The sequence below is a fragment of the Mesoplodon mirus genome, assembly GCF_964341445.2.
Source record: "Mesoplodon mirus genome assembly, chromosome: 4".
Lineage (NCBI taxonomy): Eukaryota > Metazoa > Chordata > Mammalia > Artiodactyla > Ziphiidae > Mesoplodon > Mesoplodon mirus.
In genome coordinates this window covers 152,306,725-152,322,968 of record NC_138979.1, presented here as the reverse complement: position 1 = coordinate 152,322,968, position 16,244 = coordinate 152,306,725, and the positions used below count along the sequence as shown (strand labels likewise).

The 16,244-nt window shown below is 40.1% G+C and overlaps 1 protein-coding gene across 2 annotated transcripts in view; it reads right to left on the bottom strand.

Moving 5' to 3' along the window:
• Nucleotides 1–15,962, bottom strand: part of FUT8 (fucosyltransferase 8) — a 335,016-nt gene extending 319,054 nt beyond the window's left edge. For both annotated transcript variants that reach the window (XM_082620187.1, XM_082620188.1), the window contains exon 1: nucleotides 15,441–15,962. The gene's annotated coding sequence lies outside the window, so the exon portion shown is untranslated. The remainder of the gene's footprint in view (nucleotides 1–15,440) is intronic.
• Nucleotides 15,963–16,244: the final 282 nt, after the last annotated feature.

Here is a 16,244-nt window from a genome sequence, read left to right as displayed (position 1 = left end):
TCCCTGGTGGCGCAGTGGTTGAGAGTCCGCCTGCCGATGCAGGGGACACGGGTTCGTGCCCCGGTCCGGGAGGATTCCACATGCCACGGAGCGGCTGGGCCCGTGAGCCATGGCCGCTGGGCCTGCGCATCCGGAGCCTGTGCTCCGCAACGGGAGAGGCCACAACAGTGAGAGGCCCGCGTACCACACACAAAAAAATACCATTCTGAGCAAAAAGTGTGACTATAAAGCATGAAACAAATTTTCTTATGCTGCTCTAATGACACCATCAGTAAAATGTATTTATAGCTACATTCCCCTCCTTCACAGTGCCTGCTCTGTGGGTTACCACTCATACGTTCTAGTATGCTGGGTAAAAATAAAAGTTCAATCATTTTATAGCCATACTTCCTACTATTATAGATGATATAAGAAGCTCTGATAGTTTCTAAGAGTCAAAATTATTGAATATTTGAAAGCAGTCACGGTACTCTTATTTTTTAATTTAGCTAGGTGTTATTCAATGCCCTATCTTTTATTATACTATACTGAAAATGCACATTAGCCCCTTGGAATATACCTGATACCAGCCTACTCAGTCAGTTGTCTATACCTGCTACACGTACATAAACACATGCAAAAACATATTTTTTAATTCCCTGTATACATATTTTTTTTCCTAATTTGTCACCTGAATATTATCTGTCAGCTTTGCCTCCAGATGAGCCCTAGGACAGTCTTCCCAACAGTAGCCATACACTTCCTTCGGTTCTTCTTTGAAAAACAGTCTAATCCCACTTGGCTGCCTTGATCCCAACTTGTCTCAAATTTAACTAAAGTTGCTCCACCCCACCTTCTACTTCCAAAACAAAAGAAATAACTAAAAAGCATAATTTTTTCGTATGTTCATAAGAAGCTTCGATCACTTTTAAAGCTCTGCCTCTGACAATTATTCAACTTTGCCTTTATTCTCTTCAAAAGTCTTAATTATTAACTCAGCATTTAAGACTACCCCTATTCTCAAAGTTGTACACATGAACTAAGAAATGCCCAAGAAAAAGTTTAATCAGCCATCTTGATTTTTCAAGGCAATCTCAAATTTGCCATTGCTGAGTCATCTCTTCGACCATAAGCCTTGTTTTTGATTCAGAAAAAAACATATGTTGACATAAAGTGTTTACACTTAAGGGGAAGAGTTAAGGTACATTCTAGGAAAAGGTCAGTGAATGTCTACCCAGATGTGAAAACTGCAATAGAAGAAAATAAAAATAATTCATTTTATGGAAAAAGAAGCAGAGGCCCAGAGAGGACAAATGGCCTACCCAAGTTTACACATCTGGGTGGCAGAACCAACACTAGTATCCAAGTCTCCTGATTCCAAGTTCAAACCTTTTCTACTTTATCCATTCTTTCAAATTACTAAACAGGACTATACTAAGTGAAAAGAGCCAGACACAAAAGATTACATATTGTATGATTCCATTAACGTCAAATTTCTAGAAACAGCAAAACTAAAGAGACAAAATACAGACGAGGGGTTGCCTGGAGCTGGGGGTAGGAACATGGGTTGGGCAAACGGGCAAAAGGGAGCTTTCTGGAAGGTGAAAGTGTTCTAAAATTGGATTGTGATAACTGCTGTACAGCTGTATAAATTTACGAAAACTTGTGAATTTTATGGTATACAAATTATACTTCAATAAAGCTATCCAAAACATTACTATGAAATAACTCAGATTTTAGCTTTACATCTGTGGAACTCTCAAAAAATTTTATGTCAAAAGGCATCACTAGGGCTTCCCTGGTGGCGCAGTGGTTGAGAGTCTGCCTGCCGATGCAGGGGACGCGGGTTCGTGCCCCAGTCCGGGAAGATCCCACATGCCGCGGAGCGGCTGGGCCCGTGAGCCACGGCCGCTGAGCCTGCGCGTCCGGAGCCTGTGCTCCGCAACAGGAGAGGCCACAACAGTGAGAGGCCCGCGTACTGCCAAAAAAAAAAAAAAGCATCACTAAAACACGAAGAAAACAGCCTTTTTTCCAAACTTCAGATCCTTTCCCTTCAGAATTTCCAAAAGTTAGGTACCTTACTTTCTAACCTTACATTTGCCATGGAAAGAGAAAGTGACAGGTACTATGCAAATATACACAGAAGAAATGTGCACGATTCTTGTGAAAATACTTTAGTTATTGATCACTATTTCCTTTTAGGTAGGATTCTGTATGGCTCTAAGTGAACCTCTGTAGACAGTTATAGAATAGAGGATGTGCTCTTTTATCTGTTATCTGACAAACTGCTCCAGAACAGAATTCTTTGGTGATTTCATTTTCACCATTATAATTTGTGCCATTATAAACACTAATAAGAGTCCTTTCACTAAGAGGAACCATTCCTAACTGCGTATTAGCAAGTTTCTTTAGTTTATTGTTTGTACATCCTTATTAGGTATACATCTCTTCAGCCTACTCAGCACAATGAGCATAGTCTTCATTTACTTACAAATTAAAAATAACATTACATCACTCACACTATGAATGCTTTACACCTATAAGTATCAAGCTGATACTTCTACTGTTTGGACCTTAAAAATAAAGTTTTAATTAGTGAAGGCCCAGATGTCTGTAATCACGTCAGAGGAAGCAGTCAGGATTACTCAGTAAACCTCCATTTCTCATGGCTGAGGCTCATTTTACCAATGCTAAGGAAAGACCTTTTGGCCCAAGAGCTTCAATTACCACCCTCCTAAACCCTAGAGTTTCACTAAACTTTCTAAAAGAGAAAGAAAGGGGGTTACAGTCAAGATGGCAGCAGAGGAGGACTCAGAGTTCGCATCTCCCCACAACTAGGGCACCTACCAGATGATGGTGGGGGGACCTCAATGCCCAAGGAGATGGGACAAACCCCCAAGCGACCAGGTAGGACATGGGGGGACTGAGGGGGGAGGAGAAGTGTAGGCCGGACAGTGCCCCTGAGGAGTGGCTGGGAGGGGGGAGGGGTTCTAACACCTAGAAGGACCCTCAGGGGCTTGGAGGATCAGGGTGATCATGCCTATCATTTCCCCCGCCCAATCAGCCCCAGGAAGCCTGCAGGGCTCCCAGGCCAGGTCCTCCACCCACCAAGGCCCCCCTCTGGGCCACGTTGGTCCTAGGGGTGTAGGAGGGAGGCAAAGGAAGAAGAGGAGAGGCGGATTAGGGAGGGGCCCTCCAGGATTGGAGGATCAGGGGAGGTGCAGACATTTCCCCTGCCCACTCAGGCCCCAGGAAGCCTGCTGGGCTCCGGGGCCTTGTCCCCTCCATTCTCTGGGGCCCCCTCCGGCCTCATGGGTTCTAGGGGAATGGGCGGGAGAGACGAAGGGGGAAGAGTAGGAGAGGTGGACAGTGGGACCCTCCAGGGCCGGGGGATCAGGGGCAGTGCTGCAGGCGTTTCCCCCACCCACTCGGCCCCGGGAAGCCTGTTGGGCTTCCGGGTCTGGTCCCCTGCCTTTTGGGACCCCTCCGGCCACATGGGTCTTAGGGGCATGGCGGGGGGAGAAGAAGAGAGGCCAACGGGGGGGTGCCATCCGGATTGGAGGATCAGGGGGGAAAACACCTCGCATTTCACCGCCCACTTGGGCCCAGTGAGCTGCTGGGGTCCTGGACCTGGTCCTCCGCCTTCCAAGGCCAAGGCACTCCTGGGCCCCTCTTGCTGCCTTGAGCCTAAGCCCCATCCCTCACAACCCCCAGAGCCTTTTCAGGCCCTATGGGTCCTAAGCATAGGCCCCACCCATGCCTAAACCTCACCCCCCCCTAAGCCCCACCACCCACAGCCAAGGCCTTTTCTGGCTTTTTTTTTTTCCTCCTCTTTTTTACTATTATGGCTCTGTTTTAACTTCCAGTTGTTGTTTCATCTATATTTTTACTTTTTAAATTCTTTCTAACATATCCGTTACTTTTCCAACCTTATTTTATTTTTTACTCTTTGTTATTGTTCTGCTCCTTTTTTTTCTTTCCTTTCTTCTTTTTTTTTCTTTTCCTGCCACCCCACACAGCTTGCGGGATCTTGGTTCGTGAGCCAGGGGTCAGGCCGGAGCTCCTGCGATGGGAGCTCCAAGTCTGATCCACTGGACTAACAGAGAACCACAGACCCCAGGGAATAGTCATTGGAGTGAGGTCTCCCAGAGGTCCTTACCTCAGCACCAAGGCCCAGTTCCACCTAACAGCCTACGAACTCCAGTGTTGGAAGCCTCAAGCCAAACAACCAGTAAGACAGGAACATAACCCCACCCACCAAAAAAAAAAAAAAAAAAATGAGACAGCAAAATAAAGGAACAAGGTAAAAACCTACAAGACCAAATAAGTGAAGAGGAAATAGGCAATCTACCTGAAAAAGAATTCAGAGTAATGATAGTAAAGATGATCCAGAATCTCAGAAATAGAATGGAGGCACAGATTGAGAAAATACAAGAAGTGTTTAACAAAGATCTAGAAGAACTAAAGAGCAAACAAACAGAGATGAACAGCACAGTAACAGAAATGAAAAATACACGAGAAGGAATCAATAACAGAATAACTGAGGCAGAAAACGAGTAAGTGAGCTGGAAGACAGAATGGTGGAAATAACTGCTGAGGAGCAGAATAAAGAAAAAAGAATGAAAAGAATTGAAGACAATATCAGAGACCTCTGAGACAACACTAAACGCAACAACATTCGAATTATACGGGTCCCAGAAAAAGAGAAAAAGAAAGGATCTGAGAAAATATTTGAAGAGATTACAGTGGAAAATTTCCCCTAACATGGGAAAGGAAACAGTCACCCAAGTCCAGGAAACGCAGAGAGTCCCACACAGGATAAACCCTAGGAGAAACACACCAAGACACATATTAATCAAACTAAGAAAAATTAAGTTGAAAGAAAAAATATTAAAAGCAGCAAGGGGAAAGCAAAAAATAACATAGAAAGAAATCCCCATAGGGTGATCAGCTGATTTTTCAGCAAAAACTTTGCAGGCCAGAAGGGAGTGGGAGGATATACTTAACGTGATGAAAGAGAAAAACCCACAAGCAAGATTACTATACCCAGCAAGGATCTCATTCAGATTCAACAGAGAAATCAAATGCTTTACAGACAACCAAAAGCAAAGAGAATTCAGCACCACCAAACCAGCTTTACAGCAAGTGTTAAAGGAACTTCTTTAGGCAGGAAACACAGAGAAGAAAAAGACCCACAAAAACAAACCCAAAACAATTTTAAAAATGGTAATAGGAATATACATATCAATAATAACCTTGAATGTAAATGGATTAAATGATCCAACCAAAAGACACAGACCGGCTGAATGGATACAAAAACAAGACCCATATACATGCTGTCTACAAGAGACCCACTTCAGACATAGGGACACATACAGAATGAAAGTGAAGGGATGGAGAAAGATATTCCATGCAAATGGAAATAAAAAGAAAGCTGGAGTAGCTTTCTTTTACTCGTATCAGATAAAATAGACTTTAAAATAAAAACAGTATTACAAGAGATAAGGAAGGACACTGCATAATGATCAAGGAATCAATCCAAGAAGATGTAACAATTATAAATATTTATGCACCCAACACAGAAGTACCTCGATACATAAGGCAAATGCTAACAACCATAAAAGGGGAAATCAACAGTAACACAATAATAGTAGGGGACTTTAACACCCCACTTACACCAATGGACAGATCATCCAAACAGAAAATAAATAAGGAAACACAAGCTTTAAATGACACAACAAACCAGACAGATTTAATATTTATAGGACATTCCACCCAAAAGTGACAGAATACACTTTCTTCTCAAGTGCACACGGAACATTCTCCAGGATAGATCACATCTTCGGCCACAAATCAAGCCTCAGAAAATTTAAGAAAACTGAAATCATATCAAGCATCTTTTCTGAACACAATGCTATGAGACTGGAAATCAATTACAGGGGAAAAAAAACTGTAAAAAACACAAATACATGGAGGCTAAATAGTGCACTACTAAATAACCAAGAGATCACTGAAGAAATCAAAGAAGAAATAAAACAATGCATACAAACAAATGACAATGAAAACACGATGACCCAAAACCTATGGGACACAGCAAAAGAAGTTCTAAGAGGGAAGTTTATGGCAATTCAATCTCACCTCAAGAAATAAGAAATATCTCAAATAAACAATCTAACCTTACACCTAAAGCAACTAGAGAAAGAAGAACAAAGAAAACCCAAGTCAGTAGAAGGAAAGAAATCATAAAGATCAGAGCAGAAATAAATGAAATAGAAATGAAGAAAACAATAGCAAAGATCAATAAAAGTAAAAGTTGGTTCTTTGAGAAGATAAACAAAACTGATAAACATTTAGCCACACTCATCAAGAAAAAAAAGGGAGAGGACGCAAATCAATAAAATCAGACATGAAAACAGAGAAATCACAAGTGACACCGCAGAAATACAAAGGATTATAAGAGACTACTACAAACAACTATATGCCAATAAAATGGACAACCACAAAATGAACAAATTCTTGGAAAGGTACAATTTTCCAAGACTGAACCAGGAAGAATTAGAAAATATAAACAGACCTATCACAAGTAATGAAATTAAAACTGTAATTAAAAATCTTCCAACAAACAAAAGTCCAGGACCAAATGGCTTCACAGGCAAATTCTATCAAACATTTAGAGAAGAGCTAACACCTATCCTTCTCACTCTTCCCAAAAAGTGCAGAGGGAGGAACACTCCAAAATTCGTTCTACGAAGCCACCATCACCCAAATACCAAAACCAGAAAAAGATATCACAAAAAAAGAAAATTATAGACAAATATCACTCATGAACGTAGATGCAAAAATCCTGAATAAAATACTAGCAAACAGAATCCAACAACATATTAAAAGGATCATACACCATGATCAAGTGGGATTTATCCCAGGAATGCAAGGATTCATCAGTATACACAAATCAATCAATGTGAAACACCATATTAACAAATTAAGGAATAAAAACCATATGATCATCTCAATAGACTCAGAAAAAGCTTTTGACAAAACTCAACACCCATTTATGATAAAAACTCTCCAGAAAATGGGCAGAGAGGAACCTACCTCAACATAATAAAAGTCATAGATGAAAACCCACAGGAAACATCATACTCAATGGTGAAAAACTGAAAGCACTTCCTCTAAGATCAAGAACAAGACAAGGATGTCCACTCCCGCCACTCTTACTCAACATAGTTTTGGAAGTCCTAGCGACAGCAATCAGAGAAGAAAAAGAAATAAAAGGAATACAAATTGGAAAATAAGAAGTAAAACTGTCACTGTTTGCAGATGATATGACACTATACATAGAAAATCCTAAAGATGCCACCAGAAAACTACCAGAATTAATCAATTAATTTGGTAAGTTGCAGGATACAAAATTAATGCACAGAAATCTCTGGCATTCCTACACACTAACAATGAAAAATCAGAAGGAGAAATTAAGGAAACAATCCCATTTACCATCACAACAAAAGAATAAAATACCTAGGAATAAATCTACTTAAGGAGGTAAAAGACTTGTACTCAGAAAACTATAAAACACTGATGAAAGAAATCAAAGATGACATTAACAGATGGAGAAATATACCATGTTCTTGGACTGGAAGAATCAGTATTGTGAAAAAGACTATACTACCCAAAGCAATCTACAGGTTCAATGCAATCCCCATCAAATTACCAATGGCAGTTTGTACAGATTTAGAACAAAAAATTTTACAATTTGTATGGAAACACAAAAGACGCTGAATAGCCAAAGCATTCTTGAGAAAGGAAAATGGAGCTGGAGGAATCAGGGTCCCCGACTTCAAACTCTACTACAAAGCTACAGTAATCAACACAGTATGGTGCTGGCACAAAAACAGAAATATAGATCAGTGGTACAGGATAGAAAGCCCAGAGGTAAATCCACGCACATATGGTCACCTTATTTATGACAAAGGAGGCAAAACATACAGTGGAGAAAAGACAGCCCCTTCAATAAGTGGTGCTGGGAAAACTAGACAGCTACATGTCAAAGAATGAAATTAGAACACTCCCTAACACCATACACAAAAATAAACTCAAAATGGATTAAAGACCTAAATGTAAGACCAGACACTATAATAATCTCTTAGAGGAAAAACACTCTTTGACATAAACAACTGCAAGATCTTTTTTGACCCACCTCCTAGAGTAATGGAAGTAAAAACAAAAATAAACAAATGGGACCTCATGAAACTTAAAAGCTTTTGCACAGCAAAAGAAATCATAAACAAGACAAAAAAGACAACCCTCAGAATGGGAGAAAATGTTTGCAAACGAAGCAACGGACAAAGGATTAGTCTCCAAAATATACAAACAGCTCATGCAGCTCAATAACAAAAAAACAAAAAACCCAATTTAAAAATGGGCGGAAGACCTAAATAGGCATTTCTCCAAAGAAGACATACAGATGGCCAAGATGCATATGAAAAGATGCTCAACTTCACTAATTATTAGAGAAATGTAAATCAAAACTACAATGAGGTATCACCTCACACCAGTCAGAATGGCCATCATCAAAAAATCTACAACAATAAATGCTGGAGAGGGTGTGGAGAAAAGAGAACCCTTTTGCATTGTTGGTGGGACTGTAAATTGATACAGCCACTATGGAGAACAGTATGGAGGTTCCTTAAAAAACTAAAAATAGAATAACCATATGACCCAGCAATCCCACTACTTGGTATATACCCTGAGAAAACCATAATTCAAAAGGACACATGCACCCCAGTGTTCACTGCAGCACTATTTACAATAGCCGGGACATGGAGATAGCCTAAATGTCCAATGACAGATGAATGGATAAAGAAGATGTGGTACATATATATATACAATGAAATATTATTCAGCCATAAAAAGAAACGAAATTGGGTCATTTTAGAGATATGTATGGACTTAGAGTCTGTCATACAAAGTGAACTAAGCCAGAAAGAGAAAAACAAATATCGTATATTAACACATATACATGGAATCTAGAAAAATGGTACAGATGAACCTATTTGTAGGGCAGGAACAGAGACGTAGAGAACGGACAAGTGGACACAGGGTGGGCAAGGGGAGGGTGGGACGAATTGGGAAATTAGGTTTGACATAAATACACTACCATGTGTAAAACAGATAGCTAGTGGGAACCTGCTTGTATAGCACAGGGAGCTCAGCTCAGTGCTGTGTGATGACCTAGATGGGTGGGATGCGGGGGATGGGAAGGAGGTCCAAGAGGGAGGGGATATAGGTATACAAATAGCTGATTCACTTCATTGTACAACAGAAACTAGCACAACATTGTAAAGCAATTTTACTCCAATAAAAATATATGTGTGTGTGTATATATATATATACACACACACATATATACAATAAATAAATAAATAAATAAATAATAAAGAAAAATCTGAAACTTATAAAAAGGAAACAAAATATTTAGCCTGGCTTAAGCTCTAATTTTAAAGAACAGATTTTCTCAAAATTACAATCTTTTGCCATTTGGTAACTGACTGAATTAAGTAGTTATTCACAAAACTCAAGACACACAAAAAATAACAATCTCTACTGAATACATCTCTTTCAGGTATAAGTACAATTCCATGTGTTAAAGAAATCGAATCAGTCAGAGCTCTAATGATTAGGGCCCTAATTATCAAACATACACTTTCTCCTTGTGAACTTTCCACAATAAATGGCTTAAATCTGCTAAAACTACTGCCATGAATGGAGAACACTGCTGTCCATTTTAGTTTCAGAGCTGGTTCTCTTCAATGGACACAGGTTTTTATTGTTTGGGGCTGTTTGTTTTTTTTTTTTTTACATTATATTATTGCAATGAGGGACACGAAGAAGGTGAAGAGATATTCTAAAAACAATTCCTTGTATTCAGAAACTCCACAGATGAAGACTCCATAGATGAAGACAGAAATAACAGAGGAGGCATGAGACTGCATTCCAAGAAACTGGAAGAAGGGATTACCATATACGAAACAGTAAGTAGAACAATAATGTGACTGATACAGGACCCTTAACAATGAACCAACATCTCCCATACCGCTTTTTATATGGAGTTACAAAATCATTTTTAATAAATAATATTGAACCCCACATCAACTGAATTTCAAGTCTCTTGCCTACTGCTGCAAAAGAAAATGTAATCATTATAATAAACTTATTGTAACATAAAAGCTAATGTTGTACTAGGAAATGTTCTATGAACTCTAAGGAAACAAAAACCCTACAAAGATGGTAAACTCCCACATTTTCCACCACTGTTGGGAGAGGAAAGACAACAAACAGGGAGAAGAAGGAAGTGGACGGAGAGGAAAAAACTGAAGAAGAAATCTCCCTCAACTCCAAATAAGGCAGGCTCATCAACCAGTACACCCCCTCTCTCAACCCCCCTCCCTTCACTGACTGTCCCAAAGCTACAAACTATATTTTTCCACCTTTACTACTTTATCAAGATATTACAACAAATTATATTTTAAAAATTATACAAGTGATTTTAGAAACTAGATTATGGAATGTTAAGTAATTTAATAACATTGGTATGCTTTTACAGTTTGATGGTTTGTAAATATCATTTTTTACTACAGGCAAATTTACTCTGGCTCTAGGTATTAATGGCATATTAAATGGCATTTATCTCATCTAAGGGATATAATGTAAATAACCAGCCATAAATTAGTATAAATTTAAAACTCATTCATGGTTCATTAACAGTCTTAAATGAATATTTACAGACACAAAACAGGTTCATTTTAGTTGTATATTTGAGGTGAGTCAAATAGAACAATCTCCCATTTTCACTTTACTTGTGTTCATTTATAATCAGAAAGTTACAGCATTTAAAGTTCATATCATGTAATGCTTCTCATAACTTAGATTGTAAAATAAACATGAGGGTAATTTCCCATTTACATCTAAATCTAAGATTAGTATCAACACTATTTATTTTGTAATGTGAACTTTATTTACACTAACCAGTCATAGAGACTGTGACAAGTAGAAATGCTAAGTCTGATCTTCTTAACGTAAATGTTAAGTCACGTTTACTCAGTTTATCCCTGAATCAGTTTAATTAAGAAAAAACCCAAGTTCTAAGACATGACAAATATAGGGAGCATTTCAGTAGTGATCTTCAAAGTTTTATTCCAGTGCTTTAATGAAGAGGTTATACTACAGACCAGTGCAAAAGAGAACGACAGTAAAGGCAAGTTTGAACTACATCTGTACTAGCCTTATGTTGATATAATTTGTCAATTTTTTAAAAAACTTAAAATTCAAAACAAATTTCCCCTTCCCATGTCATTTTCTCACACAAAAACTATCACAAAAGATAATTTTAAAAAGTAGTAAATGAGTGTGGTATTGGGTTTAGCAAATAAAGTCTATTTTTTTTTTAAAGTAAATGAAATTAACCCTATAGCTCTACCTTCTGTAAAGAGTATGAGTAACTCTTACGTTGAAATACATGGCATAAACCCCTTGGGCCCTTATGTGCTCTTCTTCCATTAAAAGGAAAATCTACAGTATTGTATAGTCTAAGCTATATGTTTAGAATATTGTACAGATTGATATAAAGTCATTTAATCAAGGAAGAAAAAGCTATGCCAAGTGAATGGTATGACTGATTTTATTGGTTTTATTCCTAATTATTCCAAGGAGAAAACTGTGGGATGATGGAGGGTGGCTGGAGAAGGGGAGATGTAGGCAGGAGAGTAGAATGTAGACAGAAAGGAAGGTTGAGACTTGAGACTAATCTGTTTATATATATATATATATATATATATATATATATATATATACACACACACACACACATATATATATACACATATATATACATACATATATATATATATATATCTTAAATGCATACACATCCCCATATAACATTCTTCTGTTTGGAATTTTAAAAGGTTTTTTTAAAAAAAATCAGTTGTAAACATCTCTTACTTTTAAATGTTTTTCTCATTATAACAAACTACAATTTAATAACAATTCAAACTGCAAAACCATATACTATTTGGTACAGAAATATAAGCCAGAGAATCATCAAGAGGAGAACCAAGGGAAATCCTGTAGCAGTCCTCTAAATCCTACACCTACTATACCACTGTTGACTGCAGAAGACTGGAAGTTGATGTTTCATCTGAGAAGTACCAATAGGACCAGTACTGAAGCAGAGTAGAAAATTACTATAAAAGCAATACTTCTGGTTTCAGAGTTGTTTAGAATCTTAGTTTTGTTTTATTTTTAAGTAAAGAAACTTATTTACATGTTTATTTTATATGTACTCTTATAATTATGAAATGAAAACACTTTCTTTTGCTTTTATAAATGTGCTATAATATGAAATGGGTGCGTTCACCATTTAATTAAACCAAGAGATTTACTAAATGTACTTTATAGTAAATCAAAAATAATCATTAAAGAAATGAAAAAAGATATAAAAATATTCTAGAATGTCTTATAAAACTGGTTAATTTACAGCATTAACCCCTTAAATATAGTAAACACCTCACTATTCTGTATCTTAGATATATTAATTTTTTTCAAAGAATCTATTTTTTATTTTAGCAGCACTGAAATTCTATTTACACAATGAAGAGCAATGGAGAACAACCAACCAAACCACTACCCTCAGAAAACTATTCTATTGATTTTAAAATACACACTATCAATTCTACCCTTGAATTTGAAGAATATGTGAACTGTGAGAAGTAAAATCAAAACCTAACTGATTACGGTTCAGAGACCTAAATAAAGTGCCATAGATCAAAAATAACTGCTTCATATTCAAAGGCACAAGTTCAACTTCACAGATCATCTGGACTCACTGCATTATACTGCAGGAGAGAGAGGTTAAGAAGTGACCTTGGGATCCTGCTCTCCAGATGTCGGAGGGACCCATTTCTTTATTAAAAGTATCTCTACTTTTGATAAATACCTAGCTTACTACACACTTGATGTCTTTGCTATGATAAGACTCTACTTGAAGCTCTTTTGAAATTTTAGGACTGTAGATATTATAAAGAAAAAATTTAAGAAGATGCAACATGCACAAAGGGTCAACATATACTCCTTCCTTTCTGATGCAATGCACAAGAAGGTTAAGAAACTACTATCATACACCCTTAAGTTTAGGGACATATTTTCAGAGATCTTAAATGAGAAATTCAATAAATGTTACGCATTTACTTCCCATTATTTCAGATCATGAAACAAATTTTTAACCAATTTTTAATATACTATATATATATATATATATATGCTCCACAAATAGCGATCTACAGATATACATCTATATAAAAATTCCCTTATTCTTTTAACTAAAAATTAAGTTTATGTTTCTTCTGGTCATAAAAATCCAGTTTGGGGTGTTTTAAAAGTTCAAACATTTATTAAGCCATGCTTTGCTTTGGCACTAGCTCCCCCTCCAGACCAACCTACTGATATAACTGCACTTAAAAAAACAAACAAGTAAGAAACACAAGTTTTTCCAAGCCACTAGCAATTTCAAAATTCACCACTTTTATAGACACTCCAATTCCTCAAAATAATTAGTTAAAATTTGTAACCAAACACTGCAGAATGTAATCAGAGGTACTGTTTTTTCAATTCCATATGTCTCAAATAAAACTGACTTGTAGGAAAACAACTTCAAGTGACTATTACAATTTAAGAACATCCTAAAATACAATCTATATAATGCTATATTTTATGGACATTATTTTGAATCACTAGCCTAATAAACCACAACATACTCTTCATGTTAACTCACTACTTGATCAAAGACACATCTTGCATGTTTCTGCAATCTATGCAACTTTCATTCCAGCTGTTCAGCAATTCAAGAATTCTCAGTTTATAAAGCAGGAAAAGGAAAATTCATGCCTCCAAACCATCCTTCTATGTTCCTTAAATCCTATTCATTTCTAACTCCCTGCATTTTTACATATTAAGCTGTAAAATCACAATTTCAAATGTTTGAATTCCCACCCTATCCCTACTATTGTAGTAGTTATAAATCAAGTAATTAAGACTTTCTATATACATTTTATGATATATTTCACAAGGCTAGCAATGTATGCAGCCTTATTATACGGCATAGGATTTTAGGTTAATTTTAAGTTATTCTGAAGAAGAGAGAATACAGCTTATACTTCAGTATAACTCTATAGTGCTGCAAATTTCTCTCCTAAAATGTTTCCTATATGATGCACCCTTTAAAAGAAGTATGCATAAAGACAAAATTTAATCAAGAAAATAAATATGCACTTAACCCCAAGAATAACAAGGGGAAAAGAAACTATAATTAAACCTTGCCTGCAGTTTCTAAAGAGAGCCAAGCCAAAGTTCAATCAGTTACTTGTGATGAGTTTAATTGTAAACTGATTGAAAACTTTTGTCGAAATTTGGTCTGCGTTCCCTTGAAGTTTGTGGTTTCTTTAGGAGGTTCTGGCTTTCCCAGGTCCACTTTCTTTAGTTGGCTTAAGTCAACTGTAAATTAATTCAAACATGGGAAGAAGAAACAACACCTCTCCCTGCCTCTATCCAAGGCCTCAATCAATAGTAATATACAGCAAAACGCTAAAGCTCACCAGGGATAAATTTTAACCATGACACTGCCATTTAACTTAAGAAATACACTGCGTCTCCGACGTTCTGTGGGGCTGAGGATTGCAAACCCCACTGTGAGAGAAAAACAGGTGCTGCAAACGACAGCCCACTCACTCTTGCAGGACAAACCTTTAACTAATAAATAGGGACTAATTTAACCTTCCCAAATAAGTTTTAGATACTCTAAAACCGCAAACTCATCATTTCCACATCAAACCAGGGTGCAGCGGCACCGTGCACTGCCCTGGCACTGGCCCCTCGCCGGGAGCGGATCTTTGCACGGGTCCACTCCCCGATTTCCAGCCGGAGAACCTCTCACGAAAGCCCCTAACGCACAGGCATGCTCTTCCCCACTGTCTGTGACAACATGGAGAGAGTTGCTGGCGAAAGGGTAGGTAGGTGTAGAGGAGAGAAGAGGGACACCTCCCACCCCCGCCCCCATCCCTTCTCCCCTCCTCGGCTTCGGCCCCTTCCCTAACCAAGGATGCGCGACGCTGGGGGCAGCCGCCGCGCCGCTCCAAGCCCCGGCCGGGGTCGGCAGGCGCCCCTAGCCCCCTGCCCGCGCCCCCCGGGCAGCGCAAAGGCACCCACCAGAGGGTCCTGGGGGCTCCCTCCCCACTTTCCCCGGAGCCGCTGGATAAGCAGCAGCAGTGGCAGCAACAGGCCCGGGGGTTGCCTGGGGAAAAAGAGCAGCGACGGCCGTCAGGCACCTCCCCGGAGCCTCCTGAGATCCAGCGCTTGCCCAGCCCCAGACCCCGAGACGTGCGGGGCCCGGCTCCCAAACGCCCCCTTACCCGAGGCGGGAGCAGAGGCGGTCTCCGCAGTTCCCCAGTCGCCGCCGCCGCCGCTACAGCCCTCAGCCGCAGCTGCCCCGCGTTGGGGTAGTGGGAGGGGTGGCTGGGTGGAGGATGCTATTCCCTACTGAAGGGAGAGGAAGAAACGGAAACAGGAACCGCCGCCGCCGCAGCTGCTTAACGGAGCCTTAGGCGCCACTGACTGAGGGAGAGCGCGAGGCGGCGCGAGCCAAGCAGTCGCTGACAGCGCGAGACCGAGCGCGAGCCGGGTCCCGGGAGCGCGACCCCGAGCAACGCCGGCCCCATTCCGCAAGGAGAGGAAGGGGACGGGTCGGCCGGGGGCTGGGAGGGGGCGGCGGCGGGCGGGGTCCTGGAGCGGAGGGAAACCGGCTACTCCGGTCGGCCGGAGATAACACGCGCAAGCGCCGGAGCGGCTCTGACAACGAGCGCAGGCGGGGAAGCCTCGACTAGCGCAAGCGTGCGCGCGCGAATGGGGGCGCGCGCCCCTCAGCGTTCTAGGCTTCTAGGAGAAGGCGCGCATGCGCTGGCCGCTGCCACCTACGGGGACCCCGGCATGTGCCAGGGCTTCTCCCTGCCCCCTTCTCGCCGCGCCCGTTGATAACGTAGTCGCAGCATCCACCGCTCGGCTGAGTTGCGGGCTACAGCGGGACCCGGAGACTTCCAGCAGGGCAGCAGCTGTGCGCGCGGGCGCTGGCTCCGACACGAGCGTAGGCCGCCCTCTACCGCCTGAAGGCCGGAGGCTAAAGGGGGCGCGAGTGGAGCCGGGCTCTCCACTCCAGGGAG